Source organism: Canis lupus, chromosome 12 (genome assembly GCF_003254725.2).
Source record: "Canis lupus dingo isolate Sandy chromosome 12, ASM325472v2, whole genome shotgun sequence".
NCBI lineage: Eukaryota > Metazoa > Chordata > Mammalia > Carnivora > Canidae > Canis > Canis lupus.
In genome coordinates, this window is record NC_064254.1 from 16,384,651 (window position 1) to 16,390,851 (window position 6,201).

Genomic DNA, 6,201 nt, shown 5'->3' on the forward strand with positions numbered 1-6,201 from the left:
CATGTTTTTAAAAAGTATGAACTAGTGAAGTTATTCCAGAATGAATATACATTAGGTAATGATAAAAACATAAGTGGTTAGCAGCGCACTACACAGAGCTGAAAAGATAGTAAATAGAAGATAGTTTTTAAAAACCAGAAGCTAGGGCAGCCCAGATGGCTCAGCGGTTTAGCGTTGCTTTTGGCCCAGGGCCTGATCCTGGAGTCCCAGGTTTGGGTTCCATGCCTGGCTCCCTGCATGGAGCCTGTTTCTCCCTCTGCCTATGTCTCTGTCTCTCTCTCTCTCTCTCTGTGTGTCTCTCATGAATAAATAAATAAAATCTTTGAAAAAAAAAGTATAATTCTAGTAGAAGAATGGGGCAGGAGATGGGATGTAGAACATTTGATGGGACAATGGCTGACAATATTCAGAATCGATGAAAAACACCAATCCACCTGGCTTAATTTTATTACTATTTTTGTTAGTTTATTGTATCCTTCCCTCCGAACTTCCACTCATTCTGGAATGTAATAATCATGGTTAGAGGAGGGAATACATTAGAAAAACAAACATACAAAAAGAAGAAAAAATAGAAGATTCCATGTTTTGAGATAAGAATTAAACTCAGATGGTGGAGTACATAATACCTGGGTGACATTTTTCAATGGATTTGTCAGAAAACACCTTTGTTAGAAGAATGTAAACATTTAAGTTGTGATGTAAATGATCATAGTCATGAAAAGATAGGGAAATAATATTTCAAGCATTAAAAAAAATAGCTATTACAAACATTTTAGGATTGGAAAGAGCTTGACGAATTCTAAACAGAATGCTACTGCATCTGCAGCATGAGAAAGAAGTTGAGCGGCATGAAATGAGGTCAGACCTACAGGCAATGGTTAGGTAATCCAAGGCATTGTAAACCAAAGTAAATAGTTTGATTATATGTATGTATGATATATATTTGTTTTTTCTCCTCACTGTTTATTTTTTAAAAGTTTATTTATTTATTTTAGAGAGAGAGAGATGGGAGGAGAGACAGAGGGAGAGGGAATCTCTAGCAGTCTTTGTGTTGAGCATGGAGGTTGATGCTGGGCTCTATCCTAGGACCCTGCGATTATGACCCGAGCCAAAGACAAAGGTTTAACCAACTGAGTCACCTAGGTGCCTCTCTCCTCACTATTTATTTATTAGTAAAAGATTTATTGAGATATAATTTACATGTAACTATTGAGATACAATCCACCCATATAGAGAGTATAATCCAAAGGTTTCTATTTTATGTTTTGTTTATCTTTTCAGCTTTATAGAGATATAATTGACAAACAAAAATTGTACATATATAAAATGCGCAATGTGATGATTTGATATATCTATACATTGTGAAATGGCTTTATTTAAATGCAGTGGAAAAGGCCAGTAGTTAAACCTGACCTACAAAATCACTAAGAAAACTCATGCCTCCTATGAACATTTATCAATCTGGTTTTTAATTCATAACTATAAATGGAAAGCTAAAGCTCATCAGACATATGGAGAAATTCAGTAGCCAAATTTAGAACCCAATATATCTTATTTTATATACATTAAATGCAGTGGAAAATAATGCCTGGGCATTATATAGACATGAGGTCTACAGGATCTAATTAAACTTTACAGAATTGGTCTGGTCACTCCATGGAGAATGATTTGAGAGGCACAAAAATGAAGGAAAGGAGACCAGATAAAAAGCTTTCAGGAGAATCTGGCAAATAATGTTGGTAGTCTGGTATAGGATGGCAGTGTAGAGATGGGGATTAGGGTAGATAAAGGTAATGGTATGAGTACAGAGTTATAACTTGCGAATTGATTAGGTACTGGTGATTAAAAGAGAAGAATTTGAGATTTAGATCAGGCTAGTAGGGGATTGTAATATCTTTTGTAGAGATAGGGCAGACTGAGGAGAAACAGGATTTGGGTGAGAGGAATTCAGAGTTCCTTTAAGCTCTTGTATGTTTGGGATATTTATAGGCCAGTGTGTGGAACAGCAAAATACACAAGTTGTCTGTTAGTATCTGGAGTTCTGAAACTTAGGACAGGAAATAACGGCTTGGTAATCATCCACATTAAAATGTTACACAAAGCCAGGGGACAGGATGAGTTCACTGAAGAATAGTTCAATAAAGTAAACAAATCCTAGTCACATTTCAATGTTTTGGTGACACAGACTATTTCATCATAAAAGACGATGGGAAAGAGTCGCTAGTTGTAAATCAGAAGGAAAATCAAGGAGGTGGTACAAAAGAAAGTAAGAATAGAAAGTTTCTCAAGAAAAATGGGAATAGTTAGCTATACCATCTTTGTAGGAATTCAGGTCCTCAAAGAGAGGGTCTAAGATAATTCTTAGAATTTGCTGTGGTATAAAGATGATGCTGATTAGAGATCTATAAATGTACTTTTTTTTTTTTTTTGTAGAAGAGTTTTTCAGTAATATTTCTAAATTCTAGCCAATTATTTTGATTACAGCTCTTTTTTGGTCTCAATCAAAACTCCTACTTTTCATATATAAAATATCCAGTAGGATTCTTTCATTTTTCTCTTCTCGTCCTCCCCGTCTCATGGTGTGGCATTGTGGCATCTCCAGCATCAGGTCAGGGACTCCGGTCCACTTGTGGCCTGGTGTTGGTGCCATCTCAAAATGGCCAATGCTCTTTTATCATGGGACATTTTTATTCATAGCAATTTGCTCCTGTTCTTTTCAGATAATCCCAAATATATCAAGTAGTCTTTTTGAAAATTCTCTTAATACCTAAACAAATTGTTTCTTTCAAGATCATGTTTTTGGTTTATTCATTTGATCCTTCTTTTTTATGCTCCTGATTTTCCCTCTATGTCTGATGATCATTAGATATCCACTCATAGTTAGGAATTAAGGGTCATGCTGATGAATACTTGGGAATCAATATTGAGTTTTCTTTCCTGTGTTTTTGTGGGTCAGTTTCCTCTGCAGGTCTCTCTCCTCTGCAATAACTAATTGTGGCCATTATGATGTGAGGATTGTTCATACCAACAGCCTTGCTTCCACACAGGGCATGTGAGCAGGCAGTCCAGAGATTCCTATATTTGCCAAAATAAAGAGGGGGTTTAATTCATATGAGGAATATTTTAGTTTATTTTATTCATATAGAGCTACCTGTCTTTTATGTGTCTGTTCACCTTACCCCCTTTGCATGAGATGAGGAGGTGCAGAGTCAACAGTTCTTCTTGCTAATCAGTTGCTAATACCCTCAGTAGGAGCACTCCTAAATCCTTTCTCAGAGAGCAGTTACTGTGCTTTATCTGGGAGACTTCATCCCCTCTCTATACACTGGGAAGCAGGGGCACAACTGCCATGATGTAGATGCATTTTTAAAAAAGGCTATTATCTTTTTTTTAAATATCATAATCTTATTTCTTGATTCCCACGTGGAAGCATCTCTGAAACAACCCAGGGGAAAACTGCTCTGAATCTGGTTGTCTCTGCTTGGTTTGGGCTGTGACTCTTCCATACTATTATCTCCAGCAAAATTATTCTATCTGCTTTCTAGAAATTCCTCTAGAAGTCTCATCTTCTCATGACATCCTTAAAAACATTTTTTTCAGCTTTGCTATTTTTTAAATACATATTTTCTCTCATTTCATAAAAATATTAGAAAGGAAGGGGAGAAGTTTAGTGTATTTAATCAACCACATGGACCTGGAAACATCTTATTTTGAATTAAGATTTGTTGAGAACTGCTCATTTTATTCTGCATATTAGCATCTTTTGGGGAATTAAATACCACCACCACCACCACAACAAATAGTTGCAGGCCCAGAGTCAGGTAAATTAAATCAAAACCTCTAGGGTTAGAGCTGGCCATTCACTTTTTTTTTTTTTTTTTTCTCTCAGGCAGTTTTAATGTAGAGTACAGCCAAGGGACAGATTCTGGTATATCTCTTTTTCTAATAAAGTACAAAATCCTTAGGGATAGAAACTTAACATTACTTATTTATGCAGACAGTGCTTTACACATAGGCAAATAAAGGTTTATTAAATTGAATTATCAGTGCTCTGAAAAGTTCAGCATTTAGAAATTAAGGGTAATTGTCTATTTTTATTATATATCCTGGACTTTTGGAATTAAAAAAATTAAAAGTTCTTGAAATATAGTAATCTCGATTTTTTGTATAAGTAAACTAAACAAAATTCTATGATCCATGTGATATTTTCAAAAACATCATGAACTTTTATGGTATATTAGTTGCACAGCACATCCATGCATACACAACCAACATTCACATCCATGTGACTTCTCTATTTGTTCTTATAGTTGAAATAATTTAATATTTTCATTTGAGACATGAATTTTTCAATTGTCAAGGTGGCAATTTCCATGACCACGTAGTGCCCAGGATTATGTTTGATGAGTTTCCAGGGATTACTTTCTCTCATTTTGCTAATAAATCGGTTTAGTTTATTTGGGATAATGTGGCACGGCCTAATGAATAAACCGACTACCCAGCACAGACTTTAAGCCTGGGAACTATGAATCACCAAGCTATAAATACTCTGGGAGCTCCCAGAGAGGTGCTGATAAATTACAGGACAGTGCTTTTTCTGTAAAATGCTGCTGATTCTTGAAGGTGAGTCACTATCTAGGTTCAGAGCTTTATCTGCGTTTTAATCTGAGAAAAGCAATCTGTGAAATATAATCTTGAATGAAATTAATAATAAATACAAAATTATTTGTGCACCTTTATACTCCAGTGTTGTGTTCACTCTGAGGATCTTTTCAATCATTTAGACCAGATAATTTTCCTCTAATTATGTCATGTTTGATCCAGAATCTTATTCAAGGGCTCTGTACTCACACCTCCCTTTGATGTATAAACCCTTATAGACAGGAAAACTCCCCTGGCATCTCTGCTGCTGGGAGAGGGATGGGCTATTTCTACAATTAATTTTTTTTTTCCTTTCAAGATGGCAGGTTAGCAATGAGTATTATATATGGAGTATATCATATTTTCACAGTTCTGTTTCACAGCGAAAGTGTGAATAAGAAAATTATGTTTTTGCTACTGAAGTTCTTTTAAAACATTCTTATCCTAGTAAAATACGCATAACATAAAATGTACCATCTTAACCAATTTTTAGTATACAAGTCAGTGGTGTTAAGTATATTCAAATTGTTGTGCAGTCAACCTCCAGAACTTCTTTTTGCAAAACTCAAATTCTAGGGGCACCTAGATAGCTTAGTCAGTTAAGTGCCCTACTCTAGATTTCAGTTCAGGTCATGATCTCAAGGTGGTGGAATGTGGGATGAAGCTCCAAGTTGGCTCCCTGCTCAGCGGGGAGTCTGCTTGTGATTCTCTCTCTCACTCTCCCTCTTCCCTTGCCACTTCCCCTGCTCTTTCTCTTTCTCTCTTAAATAAATAAATCTTAAAAAAAAACCCTCAAATTCTATACCCATAAAACAAGTCCCCATTTCCTCTCCTCATCAGCCCCCGCAAACACCATTTTACTTTTTGTTTCTATGTATTTGACTACTCTAGATATCTCATATAAATGGAATCTTAACAGAATTTGTCTTTTTGTGACTGCTTATTTCTAAATGTCCTCAAGTTTTATTCATGTTTTAGCATGTGTCAGAAAATTCCATTGTAGGTATATACCACATCTCGTTTATTTGTTCATCTGTCAGTGGACAGTGGGGTTGCTTCCATCTTTTGGCTCTTTTGAATTATGACTGCTAGGAATATTGCTTGGAGCTTCCTTTATTAAATAGTCTAATCTTCCTAAATTACTTCTCTTTTCTACCATAGATAACCAAATTTAATGGATCTTCTTATCTGGGCTGATTTCAAGGATTCCTGGGACCCATCCCAAACCTGCTGAATCACATTGATTTTCTTGTGAAGGAAATCTTGGGTATATACTTAAAAAAATAAATAAATAAAAAGCTGCATCATTTTGATAATTAGAAAATTTGGGAACCTAGAGCTATCTTGTATCCTGATAATTTAGATTATACCTACAGTTACATCTTAATCACTCTCTCTTCTCCACTGATAAAATATCATCTGGGGCTTTTCCAGAAAGCAAAACTTATACAAGAGATGTCTACAGGGAGTATTGTATAAAAACATCTAATCTTTTAATTTCTTTCTGTGAAGTTCATTCTTAAATAGAGGAAAATTAAGACTTATTTCCAAATAAAGAAT